Genomic DNA, 6496 nt, shown 5'->3' on the forward strand with positions numbered 1-6496 from the left:
GTGAGCAAATATACCTTCTTTTACAAAAACAAATCGGTAAAAGCGAAGAACGAAGCGATCCGTCGGAAACTCTTGAAGGTACTTTCAATGGTTGCAAGAATAAGCTTGAATGGAAGATTTTTTTTTGAGATGGGAGAGTGGGAGAGGAGAGAAAAACCGTGTGGGAGAGTGAGAAGGGAGGGGGCCGAAAATTGTAGGAGAAATGGGGGCTAGGGTTTGTTTAAGTGTTATTCATTTGCTAGGTTTAAGTCCATGGTAAATTAAATAAATAAATTGTGTGGAATTAAAATATAGGCTAATGAATAAAAATCCCACAATTACAACGAGCCAAATTTTCAAAAATTATGGCTGCAAATTAATCAGGGATTATTTGATATTTCTTGAAGAGAAATAAATCCACAACTTAGGAAATAAAAAAAAAAAATGAATACAAGGAAACAAATAAATTCAATCTCCAAGTAGGAAAAATGGGTGGGGCCGAAAATTTGAAGGAGAATTGCACAAGGGGATTATTTAAATCCTCAATTAAATAGAATAGGATTTAAATTTGGAAATTTCTTTATGGGAAAAGACTCCCATAAAATAGGTAACAAATAAATTAATTTCCACAAGGAAAATGAAAGCATAATGGGCGTGTGATATGGAGGCAAAATAGAAAGAAAATATTCACATCCCCAATTCATTAGACATAGGTATGTATTTGAATAAAAAAAAGGATTCCACAAAATAGGAAACAATAATTTATCCTCCCAAATTTATTGGAGGGGCCGAAAATTACTAGGCTCAAATAGCCAAGGAAATATCCCCACTCTCTATTTATTTTGGGTGAAGAAATAAATTATAACATGATTTAATTGGGTTAAATTCAAAAGAAGGGGGTCAATAATGCACCAATTAAATCAAAGGAAAAAGAATAATTCATTCTCGTATTTTAAATAGGAAATTTTCGAAACTCCCAAGGATAAAAGAATGGAGTTCGAATTTCATGTAGTGCAAATTTAGGGATCTTTTGGTTTGGATTTAATTTGGATAAATGTCCCAAAACAATTAATTAAATCAACGAAATGAAACACTATCTCAATAATTAGGGAGGGCCGAAACTTTCAATGAATTGACTCGAGAAAGGATAAATGCATGATCCTAATAATTATTTCCCCGCATTGGAAACAAATATAAAATCTCAAGCTCATCATTCCACATTAACCACGGCAATTTATTTCACGCAAAACACTTAATCACATAGAAACAACAGTTTCATAATTCCAAGAATTTAAAATTCAAATAACCTATAAAAAGAGTCACAAAAGTTTGGGATGTTACATCCTTCCTCTCTAAACAGAAATTTCATCCCGAAATTTGATCGTCTCACAAAAACAACTGGGGAAACTTTTGTTTCATTTTATCTTCTAACTTCCACGTGGCTTCCTCGGGACCATGGTGCTTCCACAACACCTTCACGGACGCTATCGACTTGTTTCGTAGCTCTTGTACCTTCCGATCTAGGATTGCTTTGGGTCTTTCCTCGTAGCTCATGTTGGGGGTTAGAATCACTTCCTCTTGGTGAATCACATGTTTGGGGTCGAACACGTACTTACGCAACTACGACACATGGAACACGTTGTGCACGTTCCCAAAGCTGGGAGGTAACGCCAATCGATACGCCACAGGACCTACTTCGTCGATAATCTCGTACGGTCCTACAAAACGCGGTTTCAACTTGCCCTTCACTCCAAATCTCACAACTCCTCTCGTCGGGGACACCTTCAAGAACACTTTGTCACCAACGTTGAATTTGATTTTCGTTCGACGCACGTCAGCATACGATTTCTGTCTATCCTGAGCTTCCTTGATCCTTGCGCGGATTTGATGCACAATCTCGGCCATTTCCTTTATAGCGTCGGGTCCTAACATCTTCCTCTCGCCAACTTCATTCCAATAAAGTGGGGATTGACACTTCCTGCCATACAAGGCTTCGTACGGGGCCATATCGATCGTCGCTTGATAGCTATTGTTGTAGGCGAATTCAACCAATGGTAGAACAATTTCCCAACTTTCCCCTCGATCTAGGACAACGGCTCGCAACATATCCTCAAGCGTCTGAATCATCCTTTCTGACTGCCCATCCGATTGCAGGTGATAAGCAGTGCTGAAGTGCAATTGTGTGCCCAATTCTCGTTGCAAACTCATCCAAAACTTCGATGTAAACTTCGTATCACGGTCGGACACAATAGTCTTTGGCACTCCATGCAAACGCACAATCTCATTCACGTACAGTTTTGCTAACTTGTCCGCGCCATAAGTAATCTTAATCGGTAAGAAGTGCACGCTTTTAGTAAGTCGATCAATGATCACCCAAATCGCAGTGTTGCCCTTCTGTGACTTTGGCAAACCCGTCACGAAATCCATAGCTAGAAGCTCCCACTTCCATTCGGGAATTTCAAGTGGTTGTAACTTCCCATATGGCCGTTGGTGTAAGGCCTTCACTTGTTAGCATGCTAGACATCGTTCCACATATGACGCTACGTCCCCTTTCATTCCATTCCACCAAAACCGTTGCTTCAAATCCCGATACATCTTCGTGCTTCCGGGGTGTGCGGTGTAAGGAGTGTTGTGCGCTTCACTCAAAATCTCTTCTTTTAGCGTCTCATCACTCGGCACACACAATCGCCCATCGTACGACAAGGCATTATCCGCCTCCCCGCGGTAATGATCCAGCTCCTCGGCTCTCACCTTTGCACGTAATTCCTCCAACTTTCCATCACGTCGCTGGGCTTCTATGAGCTTGGTTCTCAAATCTGGCTCAATCACTATCGTCGCCAAGCTTGCACCTACTGTCTCGGGCGCTTCCACTATTTCCAAACTCATCTTGGCGAACTCGTGAATCAACGCTTCCTCTTGCGTTAGGAAATAAGCCAGTTGAGGTTGGTTCTTCCTACTCAAGGCATCGGCGACCACGTTCGCCTTGCCCGGATGATAGTTAATACCATAGTCATAGTCCTTCACGACCTCTAACTAACGTCGTTGTCGCATGTTTAGCTCCCTCTGCTCGAAGAAATACTTGAGACTCTTGTGGTCCGTATAGATTTCGCATCTCACTCCATAGAGATGGTGTCTTCAAATTTTCAATGCATGCACCACTGCTGCTAACTCCAAATCATGGGTCGGAAAATTCAATTCATTCGGTCTCAACTGTCGGGAAGCATACGCTATCACCTTCCCATCTTGCATTAACACACATCCTAGTCCTACTTTCGACGCGTCCATATAGACGGCGAAGTCCTTGTCGGGTTCGGGTACAACTAGGACTGGTGCTGTAGTCAACTTCTTTTTCAATAGTTGGAAACTCGCCTCGCACTCTGGCGTCCAAACCACCTTAATTCCTTTCTTTAGTAGTTGCGTCATCGGTCTCACAATCTTAGATAATCCTTCAATGAATCATCGATAATATCCTGCCAATCCCAAGAAACTGCGGATTTCACTTGGCGTTTTCGGCGATTTCCAATTCTGCACGGCCTTGACCTTTGCTAGGTCTACTTGAATTCCATTTGTCGTCACAATATGACCAAGAAAGTTCACTCGAGTCAACCAGAACTCACACTTACTGAACTTGGCGTACAGTTTCTCCCTTCGCAACGTTTCCAACACTGTTTGTAGATGCCATCTATGTTCTTCCTCGTTCTTCGAGTATACCAACACGTCGTCGATGAAGACTAACACAAACTTGTCAAGATACTCGTGGAAAACTCGGTTCATCAAGTTCATGAAAACGGCTGGGGCGTTGGTCAGCCCAAAAGGCATCACCACAAATTCATGATGGCCATAACGAGTGCGAAAAGCAGTCTTAGGCACATCCTCTCGTCGGACCTTTAGTTGATGATACCCTGATCTCAAATCCATTTTCGAGAATACGCCCGCTCCTCGAAGTTGGTCAAACAGATCATCAATCCTTGGCAGTGGGTACTTATTCTTTAAAGTCATCTTGTTGAGCTCACGATAGTCGATGCACATCCTCATCGTTCCATCCTTCTTCTTAACGAACAAAACTGGCGCTCCCCATGGTGACACACTGGGTCGAATAAAACCCAAGTCTAACAGTTCTTGCAACTGAACCTTTAACTCGGCCAACTCCTTAGGGGCCATTCGGTATGACGCCTTTGATACTGGCGCTGACCCTGGTTCCAAGTCAATGGCGAACTCCACTTGTCTGTCGGGCGGCGGTCCTGGCAAAGCTTCAGGAAACACATCGGGAAAATCTCGCACCACTGCCACGTCTTCCACTTTCAACTCCTTCTTTTCCTCTCCATTTAAGTACACAAGATACGCCGGACGCCCTTTTCTTATCATCGTAGTTGATTGCAAAGCGGAGATTATGGAGGTTCGTCGATTCATGGAGATCCCGTTCAAGATAGTCGGTTCTTCGCCCGGGGTTTGAAAAGAAATCTGTCTCTCTTTACAGTGAATCGTTGCGTGGTTCTCGGTAAGCCAATCCATTCCCAAGATTATGTCTACATTCTCCAAAGGTATAACGTGCAAAAGTTGGGCCACTACTCCTAGTTCTCCTAACACAATCTCTATGTTCGAGCAAGTTCTCACAATATCAATCATTCCTCCAACCGGTGACGACACATTCAATTTCGATTCAAGCTTAGCAGTAACAAGTTCTAAGGCATTCACACATGACATTAAAATAAAAGAATGCGAAGCACCCGTATCAAACAGCACGATAATAGGAAGTTGTTGGGTCTTTCCCATACCTGCCAAATTCTCTTTGCCCTTGATGGCTTAGGGTTCCTGTCCTTGATTTACCTTTAGCGCATATGCCCTCGCTTGCTGTGGGGCCTCTTGTCGGATTGGTTGAGGCTGTTGTGGTGGTCTCTGTCCTTGCCCATTCTTCACTCCACCTTTGTTGTTGTTTGGGCACTCTCGAGACATGTGCCCGTTTCCACCGCAGGCGTAACACCGAATGCCTCCAACTCGGCACTCCCCAACATGATGCTTGGAGCACCGACTATAGTAGGGTGTCCTCTGCGGGTTTCCCCTCTGTTGTGGCACAATTTGGCGCCCATGATTCTGCGGTTGCCGAAAAGTGGAGAAGCGCCTCTTATTGTCAAAAGGAGCTCGGTTTCCCTCCCACTTCCTTTTGTCTCTAAAGTTCGCCGGGGGTGCAGATGGGGTAGGGTTTGTTGTCCTCTCATTCTTGGGCAGTGCTTCCTCCACATCTAAGGCACAGCCCAACACCTCGGAATAAGGAATTCCCCTGCGACTGGCCACAGCTACCCTTATCTCGGGCCTAAGGCCGGAACGGAACTTCGCAGCCATCTTCTCGTCTGTGTCCTCCAATTCTGGCGCATAACGAGTCATCTCACATAGGGCGCGGTCGTACTCCGTGACCGTCATACTTCATTGTTTTAAAGTGTGGAACTCCACTACCTTCGCCCGCCGATAACTCATGGGAACATACTTATTGTAAACTTCTTCCTTAAACTCTTCCCAAGTAAGCGCCTCACGGCGAGCGGGGTCCATAGTTCTCTTCTTCGCTTCCCACCAAAAGTCAGCGGGTCCTGTCAGCTGATACGTCACGCAGGCCAGGCGTTCCCTATCCGTGCATCCCATAAACTCAAAGACACGCTCAAAGTCGCGTACCCATGCCTCCGCCTTTGGGGGCTCTCCCAATCCATCGAACTTGGGTGGGTTCTCTTTCCGAAAGGCCTTGATGTACTCCCTTTCGTTTGGTTTGGGTAGAGGTGGTGGTGGAGGCGGGGGTGGATTCCCGACACCTCCCTCTGTCTGTTCCCCCACGTTGTTCTCCACATGCGGACCACGTCTACGTCTTGGGGGCATGTTGATCTAAAACACAGGTCAGCATCGTTGTGAGAACATCGTTATTAAAACATCACCACTTTCATGCACGCGTACGATACGATAAAACACAAGCACGTAAAGTTATGCGAAAAATGGAACTTCCATAGATAACGTGGAAAGGAAAAACATAGTACTCGTTTGGAAACAAAAAGGTACTACTGCCATCGTCATAACAACTTAAGAAAACAAAACGGCATCTAACTATCCATCGTTATACTCTTCCTCTTCCGGGTCCTCTTCTTCTTCCGGGTCTTCTCCTTCCTCTGGGTCCTCTTCTACGTGATACTCGTCAACCATGCGGAGGGCTTCTTCGATATCCATGCTATCTTCCACATAATCATCCTCAAAACCCGGAACCATCCCTTCTTGTGGTACTGCTTCTCTTTCTGCCGTGGGTTTAACCTCGATCACGTCTTTGTCTTCCCATACTGTTTCATCTTTCCCTTCTTCTGTCGACGGTGGTCGCTCGGAACGTGAGTCAATCAAAGCACACGTTAGGGCCTTCAGGAAACCTTTCATGTCGCCGGCCATCATCTGGTTTCTTGGTTCGTACCACGTGAACCGACTGGCTGTTGTTTCCATCCAAGACTCCCAATTGTCGGGCATCAACTCAATTAGCCTTCTTCTGCCTCAC

The sequence above is a fragment of the Salvia splendens genome, chromosome 18, assembly GCF_004379255.2.
Source record: "Salvia splendens isolate huo1 chromosome 18, SspV2, whole genome shotgun sequence".
NCBI classification, from domain to species: domain Eukaryota; kingdom Viridiplantae; phylum Streptophyta; class Magnoliopsida; order Lamiales; family Lamiaceae; genus Salvia; species Salvia splendens.